The sequence below is a fragment of the Polypterus senegalus genome, chromosome 12 (assembly GCF_016835505.1).
Source record: "Polypterus senegalus isolate Bchr_013 chromosome 12, ASM1683550v1, whole genome shotgun sequence".
Taxonomy (NCBI): domain Eukaryota; kingdom Metazoa; phylum Chordata; class Cladistia; order Polypteriformes; family Polypteridae; genus Polypterus; species Polypterus senegalus.
In genome coordinates, this window is record NC_053165.1 from 145625785 (window position 1) to 145648499 (window position 22715).

Below are 22715 nucleotides of genomic sequence, written 5' to 3' on the forward strand. Positions count from 1 at the left end.
CCAAAGACAGGTTAGGTGCATTGGCGATTCTAAATTGTCCCTAGTGTGTGTGCTTGGTGTGTGTGTGTGTGTGTGTGCGTGTGCCCTGCCCGGGATTTGTTCCTGACTTGCGCCCTGTGTTGGCTGGGATTGGCTCCAGCAGACCCCCTATGACCCTGTGTTAGGATATAGCGGGTTGGAAAATGACTGACTGACTGATATTTCCTTATTTTACATTTATAATATGAAAATACACACTAATACAAAGATAGAATGATGTTAGAAATAATAAATCTGCCCTATTTAATTTTTCTAAGATGATGCATAATGTTTTCCGCAGGGCAATCTTAAGCCTTTTGGAATCAAACAGTATACCTATTTGGGGACTGAAGTGATGAAATACTATTGTCCATTACCATAGCTACTGCAAGATGACTGTACCCTTATTGGCTGGCTGCATTAAGCCTGGCTTGCCCATGACATTTCCTGTTTCCTGACAGTTTAAAACTGGCGTAGCTTCTGCAGGGCAACTTCTCATTCAGCATGTCTACAATGGGATTACTGCACCCTGCATTCCGTCCAACTATAATGCACAGAGTAGAGCTTAGTGGCTCCCCCATGTTCACACAGAGGTTTTCTCCTCTCAACAGGATGGCACAATATTGTATGACCATTCATCCCTCCAGGCCCACCTCAGCTGGCTAGACATCCTGTAAAATTAAAGACATTCTGGAGAAAAGTACTCTTATTGGCAGAATCCCTGCTAGTAATTATCTCAGCAGATTTATCACTGCTTCCCTCCCCAGTATTCAATATGCTTTTCAAATGCAAAAACACTTCATAATACAATTTAGCCTGCTGACATAAAGATTATATCCCGTACTTACTGTACAGACAGCAAGTGACAGGACAGAAAATGAAAAACACCGACTGAAGCACTTGCGCATTCTCATTGGCCAGCATTTTCCTTAATTGCCTTTTATTGTGTTTATATAGGATTTATGTCTTTCTTTTAACAATGTATGGATCTTTATTACAGGAATGTTTTCAGATGCATAAGAAAGTGTGATTTGTGAATCCTGGGGAAAGTCCGGTGTAGCACTAAATTGCTTCTCTTCATAAATGTATCAGTGAGTATCCGTGCGTGCAAGAGAACATCAATCTGCTGTCACTTAAATGATGCAAAGCCAGAGATTAATGTCACCGACTTTATTATGTTGGCCAAGGCAGGGGTGGGGAGGGAGGGTACATGCATCAAGAAGAATTGATCATATTCAAACAAGAAAAAACAATTTCTTGGCTAAGAGAAGTGACTGAAACAAAAACAATTTCTATTACCGAAAACAAGGATTTTGTTTACATGGAACACATTGTAAAACTAAGATCATAAAATGAGAGGTTTCTGCATATGATTACAGTTCCACTTCTTCTGGTAAGCACAAGGCTGTGAATAAATGGCGCATGCAGGACACATTATTTGATGTTAATGCTACACTTGAACTAATCTATAATGTGCTTTGTCATCTTGTACTGCATTTTGTTGTACTCTGATTTTCTTCCTAATGTGTCTTATGATAAAGTTAAGTATAAAAGGCACTGCAAAAAATAAACTTTGTGGATAATTCTGTTGATGTTTATAGGTTTTGCACTGGGTAATCTTACCTTCCCCTCATATGTATTAGCTTGTATTAAAGAATATTTGAGCATACAAATCTATAATCAGCCTGATGAACACAGCATTTAGACGAGGCGCTGTCAGTGTACCTGTTCATTATCTTCTCCTGGTGCTGTTGCAGGGTGCAGAAGTGTGGAGGGTGGAAGGCTCAGGTAGGCCACAATTCAAAGATCCCAGAATCGAACAGGTCAGCAGTTGTGGAATCTCTAGTGTGTCCAGAAGTTGTGGGGTCTCAAAATGTCAGGGTGTAGTAACAATTTTCATTACTTTAAGATAATGTTGTTTTGGTACAACAGACCAATCAGAGACTAAGCAGGTGTTTAACCACCTCTTCTCTAGAAGTCTCTACAAAAAACAAACATTCTTGACTTTTTCTCTTGGAAGAGCCCAAGAAATACAGTCTCAAGTCAATGTCATTATACATGGCTTCTAGTTGGAAGGGATATCAAACTCAATGTCTTCAGTTCCTGATCTTATTACCCGATGTAGAGTCATATTATCATTTAGGGGTAATTTATTTATTGTACACAAAGTGTTTTGGTATGCTTTCCATATTAAAACTAGGGGGCTTTTCCCCCTGCTCGCTTCGCTTGCCCACCCCCTCCCATCCCCCTCCTGGGTGCGCTACGCTCCAGCCACTTCGCGTCTGCTGCTTGCATTGTCAAGGAGGGCTGAACGCATGCTGCGGAGATGCAGTCTGATCAGCTGCTGTCTTGCTGCTGCTGCTGCTGGTGAGCTGTGTGTTCTGCTTGTCACGCTGCGTGTCAATCACAGGCATTGCCTTGTCTCGTGGGATGTCAAATTGTCTTCCAAGAAGATCACGTATCCTTCCACGATTTTTTTTTTTGTAATAGAGGGATATAGCATCTATCTGAGAAGTACTATAAAGGGTTAATAAGTATAGTCTAAGCATATTGCGAAACAAGATGAAGGACAATGGGCTGACCATTTAGAAGGATTTCTGTTAAAGTCCAGAGTAAGTCTGCAAAACTACAGGGATACGCTTCTCTTTTGTGAGTTGTAGCTTAAGTAAAGATTAAATAAAATAATAAAGATTAAATTCTCTGCCACCTTTAAATAGGTTGGGTGTTTGGTGGTATACGTGAGTGCTTTCTGTGATGGACTTGGGCCCTCTCCAGATTTGGTTCCAATTAGGATAGGCCCTCACACCCTAAGAACTTGAACCTAACTAAGCAGATTTTATATAAAAAAAAATATTAGATATTTTCAATATTTGTTATATTTTAGATAAATGAAAAAATAACATTAACTGAAGAAATGAGGAATACAGATAATATTGAAAGTACAGATGTGGTTATTGAGATCATGAATAATTCACATGCAAGCATATCAGAAGCCATATATAAAATACTGGGCAGATGCAGTTACTCACTCTTTTTGCTGCCATGGCCTTAATGACTTTGGGCAGGTTGATGAGGTAGAAATTAAATTGGAAATATATGTAAGAAAGAAATGTGTCCTTTATGAGGACCCTCTTTGAGTAAGAAACCACTCAGGAAGAAGCTTGTTCATTCATGTTTCATTTCTCTGAAGAGAAATTCCTGTTACAGCAATGCTTGATTAATGCTTGCAAGTCTCCTGGCTTACTCTGATTGGTTTGTTGGTTTACATACCCCAATAAAAGTATCGTTTCTCTCTATTATAAAAAGAAATCTTTGGGAGGCAGAGTAGGGAGACGAGACGTGATCCACTCAGAAGACAATTTGAAGTCCCACAAGAGACACTTTAACTTGCTCCCAGCTCTTAAAACAATGACAAGCGACAAGCAAAACACGCAGCTCGCAGCAGATGATCCGACCACTTCTCCTTACGTGCGTTCAGCCACCCTAACCCCACCCCCTTCACAACTCGAGCAGCAGGGACATGAAGTGGCCAAAGTGTACAGGCTTTAAAATGATCGATGGGCAGCGTGAAAGCAGCTGCCCCCCCTTCACAACACGAGCAATGTTTTATGTCCTGCCAGAAAGAGATCTAACCACACCAGGGGCCGGAAATAAAGGACAAGTATTGTTTTTATAACATCATGCGAGACAAGGCGGTGAGCCATCATTTAAAACAAGTTCACAGACTTGTTGGATTGCTTTTGGCAGACATGCTTCATGTGCTCCCAGCTCTTAAAACAACGACATGCTACAAGCCGAACAGGCAGCTCGCCAGCAGCAGAAAGACAGCAGATGATCCGATGGCATCTCCTTAGCATGCGTTCAGCCGCCCCCATTTCACAACGCGAGCAGTGTTATACATCCTGCGAGAAAGAGATGTAACCACGGCCAGGGCTGGAAATAAAGGACAAGTATTGTTTTTACAGAAGTGAAAATAATGCATATGTAACAATTCCCATGAAAATAACCATCTCTTTAAATTGTACATCCGGTAAACCAAACCTGGGAGTGGGTGAGCGAAGCGAGCAGGGGGCAGAGCCTCCTAGTCTACAATATTCTTGTTCTACTCCGGCATTTCTTAATTTCATTCTGTACTTTCCTTTTATGAAGTTTTCTGTATACAACTGGCAAGTCTTACTGTCCACATGACGCTTCTTAAACCCCCTAAAAGCATTTTATCTTGTATACCTAACCATTGCATTAGTCTCTTCATGCGACTGCATAGCAAATATTATGTTACCACTAAATAACTGTAATACCTACCCCTTGATTGTTCTCTTTATTCTCTAACACTAGTTGTGTACAGAACAGTAATATTTCATGAAGAATAGTGGCCAGTAGGATATGACATGGAAGTCATTTGGAAAGTCATCATCAGCTAGAGGGATTAGTGGACTAAAAGACAGAAATACAAACTCCTTGACCATGATATCCATGCACTGACTCGTGACGCATGATGTCAAAATAGATCACATTTTTGTATCATTTGCTGGCAAATTACAAACAAAAGTGGGAGCATAATATTTAACTTCACAGAGAGGAATACAAAGGTCATGTTGCTGTGTATAAATTCTTTATTAACCAAAAAATGCAATTTTTGGGGGTAAAGGTGTAAAAATATTACAAGCAGTAGTCCAAGGGAACAGTAAGGAATAGTATCAGGTCAAAAATGTCATCCTTTAATTGTTCTCAACAAGTGGACCAGTCCATGGGTTTAACACACCAACAAATGCAGGCCTGAAAGCTGTTTTTGTCCTTTTAATATGGTTTAGTCTCAGTGTTTGCCTTAAAGCCAAAGGAAACAACAAGTACAAATAAATTATAAGTGGTCATGTTTATACTATACTGTGTCAAGAAAACAAGCAAATTTGCCTAGACTTGGGTAAGAAATGGGTTGGTGAAACTCAAGGTCTAAAAAGCAAAGTTAACAAATGACCTTATATTGTAACAGACTGATTAGATAATCTAAATTAAGAAATGGGCTGACCATTTAGAAAGATCTCTGTTAAAGTCTAGAGCAAGTCTGCAAAACTGCAGGGATACGCTCCTCTTTTGTTAGTTGTTGTTGTGTCACAGCCAAAGCTCACTGCTGAAAATTATTTAATTAAACAATAAATATGTTTTTTTTTTCCAAATAATCATATACTGTAGTGAGGTTGTGGATACTCTCTAAGTAAAACTAGGATACAGAATAATGTAAATCATATAAGCAAATGTAGTTTGTATGTATTTTTTATGTTTTGCATATCAAAATTACGTCTCAAATTACAATCTCATTTGTTTAACTGGTTTCTCTTTATCTACTTTTAGGACTTGAGTGAAAATCTGATGATATTTTAGGTCATATTTATGCAGAAATATAGAAAATTCTAAAGGGTTCACAAACTTTCAAGCACAACTGTATATAGACTAAATGTTGGTAGGCAATAGGTTAGCATATTATATTATGTATTACTCTCATTGAATCTCTTGATTTTGAAATTTGCTTTGTGTTCTGATATTATTTTGGCGCAGGTTTTGTATTTTTCTGTTCTCGGAGATTCAGATGATTTTGACAGTTAAGCAAGGTTTTAAAGCCATGTCACATTAGACGACTTTTCCGGGGTGTTTCAGTCGAAGTCTTCATTTACAACTTCTTAGTGAGTCAGAGGCAGTCAGAGGCACAATCCGGTGAATGCTGTCCGTCTAGTAAGAATTACCCAGTGACTCATTCCAACTAGTCCAGCTACAATAAATTCAGACACGGCTTTAGACAAATGAAGTCTTCATTTGCTGAATGTAGGGGATTTTTCTAGAATCACAACACCCATTTACATAGCACAAGTGGTTAATAAATTCTTGGAGGAACATGATGATAATTTAAAACATATAAAATGGTTACCCCAGTCATCAGATCTCAATCAAAGTAAGCATTTCGAGGAGATTCTGGAGTAGTTCCTAGGACCACCATGTTCCACCACCTCCATAATTCCAAATGAGAGAATTTCTTATTGTAGGAAAGGAGCCACATGACTGTAATACATTTTCAGTTACATGTAGAATTTGTGCAAACATTCACTAAAGTGGCTCTGGTAGGTTATGATGTGCATGTGTCCTGTTAAGGTAGTTTATCTGACGTATCTTTAATTTTGTCAGATAACCATTTCTAATCATCTTGTGTTACACTGTACTGTGATTTTCCTTTGAAAAAGAACAGCGTAACATGTCTTCTGTAAAAGTCATTACTTAAAATAAAGACTGATTATTTGTAGTTGATGGATAGTGCTACTGCATAGAGTCTTTAAAACTACAAACTTATCCTGTTGTCACAACTGACATTTCTTTCCCTATCCTGTTATTTTGAACCTAATATTTCAGTTACATGGTTATGTAGAGACCTGAGATGAAGACTGGACTCCTTAGGTACTGTATCTCTCAAAAAAATCCTTGGGTACCATTGGTTTGACTTTGTGTTGCTCATGGAGTCTCAAGTGAGGCACATTACCTGCATTATGAGGAAGCGTCAGTTATGGCACTACGGCCATGTGGCGTGTTTCCCCGAGGGTGATTCAGCTCATAAGATCCTCATTGTTGGGGACCTGAATGGCTGGACCAGGCCAAGGGGTCGCCCACGTAACACCTGGCTGAGGCAGATAGAGGGTCATTTCCAGAGGGTAGGACTGGACCGCGTGTCTGCTTGGGGGGTTGCCAACCGGGATCCTAAGTTGTTTTGTCATGTAGTGGGTGCGGCAACGAACTGTACCAGTGCATGCTCCCCAACTTAACTTGACGTGTAGAGCCAGCAAAAACCACATAAAGCTGAGCTCAGGTTAACAACAGACTGAAGGGATAACACAGTCAGTCAGTACCGAGTCTCCAGGTCAGTTAATGTGCATGTCACTGGCATGGGCAAATACCTCATAGTCACAGGGAGAACATGTTGTGACCATAAGGGGGCACCAATGAGCCCAATCTCCAGATGTAATATTACCCAACACAATTCTAGATTCAAATAAAATGTTTTTTTTTTTTACACCAACACTTTTCTAATTAAATGCCAGGAAAACTACTCAAAACCTCTTCCTCCTTCTGCCTCCAGCTGAGTGTCACCCACTGCCTCCCGATTCTGAATCTCCGAGGTGGGGCTGAGGAGTTATTTTAAATTGGACCTGGGACACCTTCCTGTATCCTGGGATTGGTCACCTGGAGCATTTCCGAGTTAAATGGAAACCTGGGTGGTCCTCCCCTGGCAGCACCCCCTTGCAGCACCCAAAGACCCCGTCAGGGTTGTACTTCTAGAATGCAAGTCCCATGCCACCCTGTGGGTGTCTCAACTGGGTTTAACACTGCTGCCTGATGTGTGGGGGAATAAACTGCACCCTGTGCTCAAGGTCAACCAGCCCACTTATCTCCGTTTTCTGCGCACTGGAATGAAGAATATAAAGCGTTCCGGCCACACTGAGTCTCAGCTCCTGCAGTCCTTCCACTATGGCATCCTGTCTGGATAAGAAATCATCCTACATTGTGGCCAGGATGCCCATCCTTTCCTTTTGGGCACTTACAATATAAAATTCTCAAAGTTTTGTGTTAAAGAAACATTTTATAATTTACCTTTTATATTAGCGTGCTTTGTATTTTGACTGCTTTGTACACTTTTTTGCAATATCACTCACAATGAAAGACATTGATTTTGCAAATAATTGTATATAAAGGTGAATAATTTACTAAGGCTGCTGAGTGGTCATGGTGTTCCATCATGCATACAGAGTATGGCATTCTGTAGTACATCCACCCCAGGCAGGCGCCTGTGGCTTTGAGTTTTTTCTTCAATCAATTCCTTCCTTATAGGCAAATTTCTGCCTTCATTCTCAGGAGGTCACATAAAGCATGTAGCGTTTACTATGAGAGAGTTTTTCTGTTGCCAAGTCATAAATTCTCTATTGAGCTGTGAATGGGGTTCAGGGAGAAAGGCCATCTCCCCTGGCATTAGCATATCGAACTGTTCTCATTTCCTCATTTTTTCCTATACATAGACATTTTGTTGCATCAGTCTAGTAATATATTACTTTTTTATAAAATGGTTCAAATGAGGATTTAATAACATCTGTGTTAAATGCAAATATTTTATTGGGACTGCTTAGCTATTTGTTAAGCATGCAGGCTTGAGGGACTAAATGGTCTCCTCTAGCTTGTCAGATTTCTTATGTTCTTTTATCACTGGTAGGAAGAAATTCAAGGACCTTATAAGGGCCCCACTGCACAAGAGGTAAAGCTCTCTGTGGTAATAAAGGCGGACAGCATGTCCTTCGAAATTGGCTTATAGGGTTCTATAGAGTAAGGGTGCTGCGCTTGCTTCCTGACCCTTTAAAATGTTTATTGGGTAAAAGGTTTAGTATCGGCTGGTGCCTCCAGAAGTATTTACTTTATAACAGCCTCAAGCACTATCTGATGGTCACCCATCTTAGTGATGCATTTACTCATCTGATGCTTGAGAAGTAAGCAGACCAGATGTTGGCACTTCATTTTGAGTTGCAAACAATACAATATTCATCCATCCATCTATCCATTATCCAACCCTCTATATCCTAGCTACAGGGTTACGGGGGTCTGCTGGAGCCAATTCCAGCCAACATAGGGCACTAGGCAGGAAACAAACCCCGGGCAGGGCACCAGCCCACCACAACAATACAATATTTCATCTTGTTATTTCATATGGAAGGTAATTGGAATTTACAGTACGTTCAGGCCATTCACCTGCTGTTTCTCACATTCTTCTCATTGGCTAATGGGAACACCACTACTGGAAACACATTGGCATTGGTGGGTATCATTACCTGCATCAGTGAAGTCTGGTAAAGTATTACAACTAAATGATTATTATTTTTTTAACTTTATTGATTTTATTGTAATCATTCCATATAGATGGATCAATTTTTACAAAAAATAAGATTGAAAACAGATCAACCCAACCCCCACCCCTGAAAAAGAGAGCATGGCCACCGGAGTAAAACTTAAAGCTTGTAAAAATACATAAACTGATGGGTTTAATAGGTGGATAAATATAAATGGAGAAGAAGAAAAAAGGAAATTGGAAGAGAATCTACTTTCTCAGTGCTTTAAGAGCTTATTCTAAAATATTATTGATTAGATCCTTCCAGGTTTTGAAAAAGTTCTGCACAAATCCTCTATGTAAGAATTTGATTTTTTCCAATTTCAAATAGTATAAAACATCAGTTACCTACTGACTTAAAAGAGGGGAGTTAGGATTCTTCCAGTTGAGCAAGATAAGTCTACGTGCCAATAGTGTAGTGAAGGCAATCACAATTTGTTTGTCCTTCTCCGCTTTAAGCACATCTGGAAGAACACCAAACACAGCTGTTAATGGGTAAGGAGGGATTGTGGCACCATGAGGGGCCTGGACCTCCTAAAATCGAATACCAGTTCCTTGGTCTTGCTGGTGTTCTGAAGGCCTGTGCGTTGGAGCTGGGGAGTCCTCTACAGCGTATCTTCAACCTGAGTCTGGAAAAGGGGAGAGTCCCGAGGCTTTGGAAAACATCTTCTATCACCCCACTCACAAAGGTATCACATCCTAGTGAGCTGAATGACTTCCGGTGTGCTGGGGAGGCAGCATAAAGAAGGACGAATCATGCCTGGATAAACTGGTGAGGAAGGCAGGCTCTATTGTAGGCATGGAGCTGGACAGTTTGACATCCGTGGCAGAGCGACAGGCACTGAGCAGGCTCCTGTCAATCATGGAGAATCCACTGCATCCACTGAACAAGATCATCTCCAGACAGAGGAGCAGCTTCAGCAACAGACTGCTGTCATCATCCTGCTCCACTGACAGACTGAGGAGATCGTTCCTAACCCACACTATGCGACTCTTCAATACCACCATATGGGGTAAACGTTAACATTATTCAAAGTTATTGTCTGGTTTTACCTGCATTTTTATTACTCTTTAATTTAATTTTGTTTTTTTGTATCAGTATACTGCTACTGGACTATGTGAATTTTCTCTTGGGATGAATAAAATATCTATCTATCTATCTATCTATCTATCTATCTATCTATCTATCTATCTATCTATCTATCTATCTATCTATCTATCTATCTATTATATAGTGCCTTCTCTATCTATCTATCTATCTATCTATCTATCTATCTATCTATCTATCTATCTATCTAAAAAATTTTGTCCAGAATTCTAAAGTGGAACTTTTTTTTGAGAACTGTGGCACAACTCACAAATTGTAATTTTTCCTTGATGAATCTTGAATCCTGCTATAGTCCCCAGTCATTATCGATGACACTAATGGCTTACAAGTAAATAAAAAAAGAAATAAAAAGATACTAGAAGATGTAAAGGCCACCAAAGACATGATCTTAGAAGTTAGACTTTACAGTAAAGCAATAAAATTGCAGCCATTGACTCTCCTCTTGTCTCTTTAAAGAGATGAATAAAGATTAAGATTGGAAGAATTAACAGAACAGTTTCTTTGCTTTTGAACACTCCTATTTAACTGCGCTGTATTACTTTAAAGCAGAGGTGTCCAACTCCGTTCCTGGTGGGCCGCAGTGGCTGCAGGTTTTTCTCTCTAACCCTTTTCCTAATCAACAAGCAGTTTTCACTGCTAATTGACTTCAGTTCCCTTCATTTTAATAGCCCTCTTTTTAAGGATTCAGTCCTCTGCATTGATCAGTTTCTTCAGTAAATGGCAGCCAAACAGAACTGAGATGTGAACCAAGCCAACAGATGAATTGGAACGTCAAACTCCAGCCATTTTCACTCCAACCAGTTTCTCAATGAGAAAGCCAATTCTTGCTGTTAATTAAAGCCGTCATTGAATATCATGACCTGTTGCTGCTCTCCTTCTGCCACAGCAGACTGTTGATTTTCTGTTTTTTCTAAGACCATATGTATATATATGTGGATATGTATATATATATGTATACATATGTGTCTGTGTGTATATATATATATATATATATAAATATATATATATGTGTGTATGTATGTATGTGTATGTATATGTATATATATATATATATATATGTATGTGTATGTGTGTATATATATATGTATATTTATGTAGATGTGTATATTGTGGTAGATAGGGGGCGCTCTTGCTCCCTTGAACCCCTGTCCACGACTCCAGACACCAGGTAAAAGTCCTCAAGTTGACTTTATTACTCTTCCACAATGCACAGAGCACACTCTCCACCACAATACTCATATAAATCACAATAATAAACAATCCTCCAGCTCCCAGACGCGTTGCCACCCTTCCACCCAGCTCAGCTCGCCGTCTGGGAGCTCCCACAGTCCTTTTATATTCCCTGACCCGGAAGTGTTCCCAATCCCCAGTCCATGTGATTCTCAATCACTTCCGGGTCAGGTAAAAGTTCTTTTCTTCACCCCTGAAGCCCGTCGCTCTTCCTATGACGAACGTCCGGGTCATAGGGCACGAAGAAGTCCTCGGTCCTCCCTGCAGCTCTCTCTTGTGGTCCCCATGGCATCCAGCAGGGCTGTGCATAAAAACCACATTGTCCATGATGCCCTGCTGGTCTTCTGGGAACCTCTATGCTACAAGGAGGGCTCCACCTGGCGGCTTGGGGGTATTGGCCGGGATAAACGGCCGGCCACCCTTCACAATATGTATATATACAGTATATGTATATATGTGTATATGTAGATATGTATATATATATATGTATATGTATATGTATATATATGCTTATATTTGTGTGTGTGTGTATATATATACAGTATATATATATATATATATATATATATATATATATGACAGCAACACTCATAACAGTGACAAAACAATTGCATTGACAATCATGTTATGTTATTTTTAAAATGTGTCCTTTTCTTTTTCATAACTTCTTTAACACACTACTTCTCCGCTGCGAAGTGCGGGTATTTTGCTAGTTTTTACTAAAATATTAACCACTGTCACACAAGTGCACATGGGAGGCAGCTAAAGGGCTTGAGTGACGGCAGTTCTGAGGCATCCCGGAAGCTGGCAGAGTGCACTGACTCTTTTTCTCTCTTTCCTGTAGACCATTCCCGGGAGATTCCATCTGGCTCTCTTGACCTTACCGGCTCTGGCCCCTGTGATGTCACGTCCGGGCTCAAACCAATGGCTAAAGAACATGGGCCTGATCCTTATGACCTCACTTCTTGTCTTCCCCTTAAAAAGCCTGTCCCTTTTCCCTAAATCCTCAGTCTTGTTTTGGACTCATTTGTATCCAGATCAGTGTTGTTTACTTTGATAACGAGACATATTCCAATAAAGGTTTCGGGCAGCCACCCTTATATTCTGGTATCCTGGCTGCAAAGTCAGAGAGCCAGATGGGATCTCCCGGGAATGGTCTACAGGAAAGAGAGAAAAAGAGTCAGTGCACTCTGCCAGCTCCCGGCATGCCTCAGAACTGCCATCACTCAAGCCCTTTAGCTGCCTCCCATGTGCACGTGTGCGACACCACTTCTGGAAAATGTTCTTGTGAATGAAAACAGGAAGCACTGAGATGTGCCCGAGCATTTGAAATGAAGACTTGCCTGTGCGCCTCACTCATTGGTTAGGAGTCGAGCCCAGTAACAACTTATTCATTGGTTAATATTTTACTTCATGTAATATCAACAAAAAGCGTGTATTAAGAGACCTGTAAAACTAAAGATTAAAAATTAATAAAAAAAGAGAGTATGCCTTGCACTTGTGCACATCCGAGATGCTTCAATAAGCAGACAGTTTCCAAGACTGCAACTAAATTATTTTGGGGTACTCCAGTTGTGGATATGAAAATAAATGTGAAAATGGAAGGCAGGTCTTCAATTCAAATTCATTTTGTTCACAAGAATGCTTTCCAGTAGTGATTTATTTAACAACAACAACAACAACATTTATTTCTATAGCACATTTTCATACAAAAGATGTAGCTCAAAGTCCTTTAAATGATGAAGAAAGAAAAAAAAGACCAAATAAATAAGAATTAAAATTAGGGAACACTAATTAACATAGAATAAAGGTAAAGTCAGATGGCCAGGGAGGACAGAAAAAAAAAAAAAACTCCAGATGGCTGGAGAAAAAAAATCTGCAGGCCACGAGACCACCCAGCCACCTCTAGGCATTCTACCTAACATCAATGACCTCAATCAGTCCTCATGGTATTCACGGTTCACATGGAAGAACTTGATGATGACGGTCATGTGGACTTCTGGCCTTTAATCCATCAATGTTGGGACATTACAGTGCTTTGATCAGGTGGTGGTGGTGCAGAAAACCAGAAAAAGAACAGAAGAGAAAGTAGGGGTTAGCACGGATTTTGGAGCCACCATGAATAATAATGATAATTAACTGAATATACAGAGCATCAAGATTAAACTAAGATGACGCCATTAGAATGCCAAGTTAAAGTAATGTGTTTTCAGCAGTGTTTTAAAGTGCTGCACTGTATTAGCCTGGCGAATTTCTATCGGTAAGCTATTTCAGTTTTTAGGTGCATAACAGCAGAAGGCCGCCTCACCACTTCTTTAAATTTAGCTCTTGGAATTCTAAACAGACACTCATATGAAGATCTAAGGTTACGATTTGGAGTGTAAGGTGTAAGACATTCCGAAATATAAGATGGAGTGAGATTATTTAAGGCTTTGTAAACCAAAAGCAGTATTTTAAAATTGTGGTGGATGGCCGGGTCCCCCTTCTACTCATGTTCCAGGGGAGCAGCCATGGGCACCTCAGTATCTTCCCCAGGATGCTTGGTAGCAGCCTCCCTGGCTGAGGAGGGTACCACAGTTTCCTGCAGGGCTCCATGGGAGATGGAGTTCTCCACAGCCGTGTTGGGATCTGAGGTGGCCACCAGGGGATGCTGCATGGATCCCTGAGCCAGCCTGGACAGCTCTACAGCCCCGCCTGGAGGTGCAATCAGAGGCAGGTGATGAGGCACCTGGATCACTTCCGGGTGGACTATAAAGAGGGCTGGCAACCACCTCTCAGGGCCAGAATTGGGAGGAAGAGGACGAGGTTACCTGGAAGGAGTGGTGGTGCTGTGAGTCAATTGCTTTTGGGACTATGTTGTGGCTGGGGGGTTCACGGGAAAGATGTGCCCTCCAGCTGAAGAAAAATAAAAGTGTTTGTTTATTTGCACATGTGCCTCAGTGTCAAGTCTGTGTTGGGTCAGGCGCTATACAACGTCAAGTTCACAAAGTCAATTCTAAATGACACAGGTAACCAATGTAGTGACATCAAAACTGCAGAGATTTGCTCAGATTTTCTTTTCCTAGTTAAAAATCTAGCAGCTGCATTCGATTTATGTCTTTTTTGGGTGGTCCTGAGAGGAGTGTGTTACAGTAATCTAGCCGGCTGAAAACAAAACCGTGAGCTAATTTCTCAGCATCTTGCAATATTATAAGAGGTCTAACAGTATTTTAGTAAAAATACATGTATTTGGGTTGTTGTGAGCATACGACTGGATGATGTGACAGTTGGAATACATGAGACCAGGAATGTGAGATATTTTTCAAGGATGTTTTTGAGTTTACTGACTTTTGTTCAGTGTTGGTCACCACAGACCGCTTTTATAAATGTACAATGTTTGATCGCTTTTAAATAAGTTGAATGAACTTTAATCTGTTATGGAGAGTCATGGACAGTTTCTTGCATTGCGGCATTTGTTTATTGATAAGAGCTAGCTTAAACATATTTTGGATGCTATTTAATGTCGGACAGTTTTCATCTGATATGATCAGAAAGAGTGGTAAAAGCTGGAGACTTATAAAGGACTAGCCAACCCGCGGCGTACCATACGCCGCATAACCAGGCCGGTTTTTTAAAGATTTTTAAGCACAGGGACAAAATTAACATTTGAAAAATCGGTAATGTGATAAATCAGCAAGAAAAGCAACATTGTAACAATGCACGGAACGAACCAACACACAATCGTCTGTGACTGAAAACTGGTGGACCTTTTTAAGGATCCCATGGGATACCCCTCGCAAACCGTTTTACACGCTGCATATGGCGACCTCCGCGAGAAACATGCCTCTATGAACAGTCAACGTGGCTCAGAGGTGCATGTGGCCTCTACGACAGACGAATATAAATGACGCCATTTTTTCTGTGTCCGAGTCCGAGTTGGTGGGTGTGGCTCTGCGAGTTGTCGTCGTATCCAATGGTCCTGGAGTTGGTGGGCGTGGCTCCTTCCGGTGTGTTACTTGTCGGCGGCTTAGTGAATCCATGCACATTCCGGCGTGCTTTTCATGGGTGTCTTGCCTTAGTGAATTATATATATACAGTAGATATGCAAGCACACAACAATTAAAGCTGGTTCAGTGTGATCCAGACTTTGAAAGAATGACTGAATTTGTCCATGTTATTGCCTAGAAGCAGTTGCCTCATCCTGTTCATATTTATTTTTAAACTCAGTAGGAGAACGATGAGTAATTCTGAACCAATGTCTAACAACAAGTTCCTTTTTCAGACACAACAAGGTGGGCCTGCTTTATTCAAATTTTAACGCCTTCAAATGAAAATCTGGACAGGTCTGACCATCTCACAGCCACCTATAGTCCTGCATTGATTGCAGCAGTTCCCCAGTATCCAAGCCAGAAGTTCGATGTGTGTTTAGGGGCTTGTTGTTTGTTTAATATTTATATTTCTCTTTCTCTTTCTGAAGCTTCTGTAAAGATCTGATTTCTCTTTAGGACAAGTAAAGTACATCTATCAATTTAAATCTATATTAGAAACTTTGTTATCTCTCTGTTCTGCATGAAAACATGAGGTTTAAAAGGTTCTTAACTGACCAGGAATTTACAAATTACTTTGGGTGAGTAACAAATAAAAATATCACCATTGGGCGGAGTATTCCTTTAAGGAGATTCCTTAGGTAGAAAGAATTTGAAGTCTATCACCCGCTTGGGCTGCCCAAGCTCTGGTCTGATATTTCATGCTTCAGCAGTTTCACCAGTGATTTCTGGGACGGACGTTTACTTGTCATCATTTGTTAAGCTTTAGATGAGGAAGATGCCCTGGATATGACATTGTGATCAGCATACATATCTGAAATGTAGCACAGAGTTTGAAGATCATTATAAACAGAGGGTACCTTGTGATCCTGTCAGTTGGTCCAAACCAGAGGTTACAGCTGAGGGCTGCACTGCTGAGAAGCTCCCACTAAGACATAGGGGGGAAGAATTTGGGACTTTTCGTGAGCTGGAAGTGGACGGGAAAGGAAAATACAAGTTGACATTCAAAAATCCAGCAACCTCCGGACCTGAGGAGTGCCGGATTTTCAAAAATGCCGGATTTTGGAGGATTATATATGCTGTATATATTTAACAGAAAATAACTACCTGTATACTCCTTTAAAGTAAGAAAATTAAACACTAAATGAAAAGCAAATGAAATTTTAATGTTCACCAACTAAATAATAAATATCATACACTGTTGAAGAGCCAGTGTCGTATGTTTCACAAATGGTTTACACAGACACGTCTCTATCAAGTTTTTTTAGCACTTCCACTTTCTTTGCGATCAACAACGCACAATGTTTACATTTTATGCCACCTCTTTTCTTTGCTGAATCCATAATGGGACTATACATCAGCAAATAAATGATAAAATGAGAAGGAATGAGCAGGAATGCCTGTTAACAGGTACAAGCAAGACCCAACAACTGATTATCGACTACAGCGCCATCAAAACATAAACGGCACCTCCAGAAAACAGTGGCGCACCAATGTGGGAAATTTGAAAATGCACTCCAAAATCCATGCCAGATATCTGAAGGAACCGGATTATCGATGGCCGGATTTTTGAATGTCAACCTGTATCGTACCTGGTTATTTTTTGTAGAGGAAATCTGGTATAGCACAGATAAGAAATGTCTACCTTAATCTACTGAGACTCTATTTTTGAATATGTTTTGGGATGGTACCAACGATTGCCATACCATAGGTTGGTATATTAGTTTCCATGCCTAGAGTCACACTACGCTTTTCATGTTTCGTCCCCTCCAGTGGTCAAATATCATCTTCACTGAGAAGTTTTTTTAAAACTAGAAGGCTTAAGTCTTTGAAAAAGTAAGATAGTATTATATATCCGCATTTGGAAAGGCTTTCAACCTGAGCTTCCTACTTTCATGTGCTGACAATGTTTAAAGTAGAATGGGGCTGCCCCAAAATAATAAGGATTGTCTGATTCAAGATTTATTATAGAGACTGCATCATCTGGTAGTTTTCCTTTGTACAATTTCAAATAAAATTTTGTTGGGAAAGAAACAGCCTGCAGCAAAAAAAAGAACCCGCATATGACCCAAAGCTCTATGTGCTAGGATTGTTAGCTTTTATAAATGCAAAGGCTTTTGTTTTAAATCAGACTGTTCAAAACATCAAAGCCTGGCAATGGTATTGATTTCTTCTGTGAGTACGCGTTCATGAAGCACAGCTCATCTCAGCTGGAGTATTATTTTCTTTTACATGTGTAAGACTGAAGATACATCCATCCATCATCCAACCAGCTATATCCTAACTACAGGGTCACGGGGGTCTGCTGGAGCCAATCCCAGCCAACACAGGGCACAAGGCAGGAAACAAACCCTGGGCAGGTCGCCAGCCCACCACAGGACACACACACACATACACACACCAAGCACACACTAGGGACAATTTAGGATCGCCAATGCACCTAACCTGCATGTCTTTGGACTGTGGGAGGAAATCGGAGCACCCGGAGGAAACCCATGCAGAGACGGGGAGAACATGCAAACTTGACGCAGGGAGGACCCAGGAAGTGAACCCGGGTCTCCTAACTGCGAGGCAGCAGCGCTACCCACTGTGCCGCCCACTGAAAATACAGTAGCATGCAAAAGTTTGGGCACCCCTAATTAAAATGTCTCTTAATGTAAATAGTTAAGTGCGCAGAAGATCAACTGATCACCAAAAGGCATAAAGTTAAAGGTGACACATTTGCTTTCATCAAACAGAAAAGGAGCACCATACAACAGTTTGGGCACACCAAGATATTTGAAGTCTCAGATGACTTTTCCCAAGGTGGTCTCAGACCTTCATGAGCTCTGTAGGCCTATGGCTTGTTCACAGTCATCGTTTGGAAATGCCAGCTGATGTAAATGACAAAACTGTATAAATTCTCAGACTCCTCAAACCTTCTCCTAACAATCAGAAGCCATGGGCTCCTCTAAGCAGCCACCTAGCATGCAGAAAAATAAAAGAATTGATGTCAACAATGAAGGAGAAGGTGACAAGAAGATAGCAAAGCGTTTGCATGCCTGATGCCTTTTGGAAACAAATCCTGTGGCCTGATGAAGTCAAAACAGAACTTTTTGGCCACAATGCTTAAAGCGATGTTTGGAGAAAAAGACCATGTCTCCATCTATTAAACATGGTGGTGGATTAATCAGGCCTTGGGCTTGTGTTGCAGCCAATGGCACAGGAAACATGTCATTGGTAGAGTGAAGAATGGGTTCAAATAAATACTGGCAAATTCTGGAAGCAAACATCACACCATCTGTAAAAAAGTTGAAGTTATAAAGTGGATGAGTCCAACAAGAAGATAATGACCCGAAACACACCTCAAAATCTGCAGTGGAATACTTCAGGATGTGCTGGCTGAAGGTTTTGCCATGGCCATCACAGTCCCCTGACCTAAATATGATTTAAAATCTGTGGATAGAACTCAAAAGAGCAGTGCATGCAAGACAGCCCAAAATATGGCAGAATTAGAAGCCTTTTGCAAAGACGAATGGGCAAAAATACGAATTGAAAGACTCTTAGCTGGCCACAAAAAGCGTTTACAAGTTCTGATACTCGCCAAAGAGGGTCTTACTACTAGTACTGATCATATTGGGTGCCCAAACTTTTGCTTCAGGCCCTTTTCGTTTTTTGGTATTTTGTACCTGTGAATAATGGAAATAAAAATGTAATCTTGCTTAAAATATTAATGAAATGTGTCATCTTTGACTTTATGCCTTTTGGTGATCAGTTTATCTTCTGCTCACTTAACTATTCATGGCAACAGACATTTTAAGCAAGGGTGTCCAAACTTTTGCATGTCACTGTAATCCAATGAATGGCAGCAATGTTGGTTTGAAATTAATGCAACGCTGCTTACGGACAATTTTCCCACCACACCAAGTGAGTGATGAGTCCTGACTTACCCGAGGTGAAGTGCTTCAGAGGTATGATAACGATAACAATAATGTAAAACTGCCCCATTAAAACTAGAAGGATGCATAATAGATTTTCTAGTATGCTTTAGATTCAAAGACAACTTAAGCCAACAGAACAGAAAATCAGAAAGGGCAATGAAAACAACCATAGCTGCATCTTTCCCAGGTTCCCAAAATCAAGCAGCTACTTAGTTGGCAAGGCAGGATCCAGCATGAGGTCATATTAAAAGGATTAATGAAAACTCAAAGCAAAACAGCTCACACAAGAATAGACAAAAAAAATTTATTACGCACGCAGGATAAAAGGCAAACAAGGAATATTTCTTCTACAAAGTTTTTCTTGTTAAACTTCAGTTACTTTCTGTAATTAAAGGTTATATTATTTCTCTATGGCAAACTTACATATCCATATTTAATACATTCAATATGGTCAGTACGTTCAATACGATATGGTTTGAAAACTGTTTGCCCCCCATGCCTAACCAACCACAAGGCAGATCATAAACTAGAACTAATCAGTAGTCAGAGGGACAAGAAATAATTAGAATATTCCATTTCAGTTTAGCTTGTAGGGGTTAGAATAGAATCTCCCAGGACTATGCATTAATATACAGGTGCTGGTCATAAAATTAGAATATCATTACAAAGTTGATTTATTTCAGTAATTCCATTCAAAAAGTGAAACTTGTATATTAGATTCACTCATTACACACAGACTGATGTATTTCAAATGTTTATTTCTTTTAATTTTGATGATTATAACTGACAACTAATGAAAGTCCCAAATTCAGTATCTCGGAAAATTAGAATATCATTTAAGACCAATGCAAAAAAAGGATTTTTTGAAATGTGGGCCAACTGAAAGGTATGAACATGAAAAGTATGAGCATGTACAGCACTCAATATTTAGTTGGGGCTCCTTTGGCCTGGATTACTGCAGCAATGCGGCGTGGCATGGAGTTGATCAGTCTGTGGCACTGCTCAGGTGTTCTGAGAGCCCATGTTGCTCTGATAGTGGCCTTCAGCTCTTCTGAATTGTTGGGTCTGGCATATTGCATCTTCCTCTTCACAATACCCCATAGATTTTCTATTGGGTTAAGGTCAGGTGAGTTTGCTGGCCAATCAAGAACAGGGATACCATGGTCCTTAAACCAGGTACTGGTAGCTTTGGCTCTTTGTGCAGGTGCCAGGTCCTGTTGGAAAATGAAATCTGCATCTCCATAAAGTTCGTCAGCAGCAGGAAGCATGAAGTGCTCTAAAACTTCTGTCTCTTGTTCAAGAGTGGCGTGACACAAGGAATGCGACAGCTGAAACCCATGTCTTGCATACGTCTGTGCCTGGTGGTTCTTGAAGCACTGACTCCAGCTGCAGCCCACTCTTTGTGAATCTCTCCCACAGTTTTGAATGGGTTTTGTTTCACAATCCTCTCCAGGGTGTGGTTATCCCTATTGCTTGTACACTTTTTTCTACCACATCTTGTCCTTCCCTTCGCCTCTCTATTAATGTGCTTGGACACAGAGCTCTGTGAACAGCCAGCCTCTTTAGCAATGACCTTTTGTGTCTTGTCCTCCTTGTGCAAGGTGTCAATGGTCATCTTTTGGACAACTGTCAAGTCAGCAGTCTTCCCCATGATTGTGTAGCCTACAGAACGAGACTGAGAGACCATTTAAAGGCTTTTGCAGGTGTTTTGAGTTAATTAGCTGATTAGAGTGAGTGTGGCACCAGGTGTCTTCAATATTGAACCTTTTCACAATATTCTAATATTCTGAGATACTGAATTTTTCACTCTTTGAATGGAATTACTGAAATAAATCAACTTTGTCATGATATTCTAATTTTATGACCAGCAACTGTAAAGGCAATTTAACATCTTCTTCTTCTTCATGTCCTCTCTCACCACATCCATAAACCTTCTCTTAGGCCTTCCTCTTTTCCTCTTCCCTGGCAGCTCTATCCTTAGCATCCTTCTCCCAATATGCCCCTCATCTCTCCTCTGCACATGTCCAAACCAACACAATCTCACCTCTCTGACTTTGTCTCCCAACCGTCCAACTTGAGCTGACCCTCTAATGTACTCATTTCTAATCCTATCCATCCTTGTCACACCCAATGCAAATCTTAACATCTTTAACTCTGCCACCTCCAGCTCTGTCTCCTGCTTTCTGGTCAGTGCCACCATCTCCAGTCCATATAACAGCTGGTCTCACTACCGTCCTGTAGACCTTCCCTTTCACTCTTGCTGATATCCGTCTGTCACAAATTACTCCTTACACTTTTCTCCACCCATTCCACCCTGCCTGTACTCTCTTTTTCACTTTCTCTTCCACAATCCCCATTACTCTGTAATGTTGATCCCAAGTATTTAAACACCTTTGCCAACCAACTCTACTGCTTGCATCCTCACCATTCCACTGACCCCCCTCAATTTAACATAACCTTACTAAATAACAAATGACTCTTGCAACAACTCATTGTAAGATGTTTGAAGGAAACACTGATTAATATACATCTCTAATATAATAATTGTATTGTGTATATAAAAAAAGAGTACAAAAAGTCACACTTTGGAGAAAGAAAATAAAAACCACTCATTTCATTTTCACATAATGCTTCTCACATTGCTTCATGGTTCAGAAAACCGAAAAGAGCATCCAGTGCAAAACTTATCTGTAATATGTCACACCAAGGGTACAAACATAAAACACATGTAAAATATCAAGTCAAGTCAAGTTGGGGAGCATGCACTGGAACAGGGCGTTGCCACACCCACTACACAACAAAACAACTCAGGATCCCAGTTTGAAACCCCCCAGGCAGACACGCAGTCCAGTCCTACCTTCTGGAAATGACCCTCTATCTGCTACAGCCAGGTGTTACGTGGGCGACCCCTTGGCCTGGTCCAGCCACTCGGGTCCCCAACAATGAGGATCTTAAGAGCCGGATCAGCCTCTGGGAAACGCGCCACATGGCCGTAGTGCCGTAGCTGACGCTCCCTCACAATGCAGGTAATGTGCCTCATTTGGGACTCGGTGAGCAACTGCTCATTCGACACAAAGTCAGACCAATGTTACCCAAGTATTCTCCGGAGAGACACAGTACCAAAGGAGTCCAGTCTTCGTCTCAGGTTACTGGATTGTGGCCATGTCTCGCAAACATATAGCAAGACAGGAAGCACCAGGACTCTAAAGACCTTCATCCTTTTGCATAGATACTGTATCGGGAGCGCCACACAGCCCTTTCCAGTGACCTCATGAGCCCCCTTGCTTTCCCAATCCGTCTACTGACTTCACAGTAAGAGTCACCAGAGACATGAATGTCACTGCCAAGGTAAGTAAACCTCTCGATGAGGTCGACATTCTCTCCGCAGACAGACACACTGCTGATGGCCGCAGTTATTAGAGGTTATTAAAGGCCTGGATCTTTAGTTTTTATCAGGACACTCGCAAGCCCAGACACTCAGACTCCTCATTCAGTCTCTTGAGCAC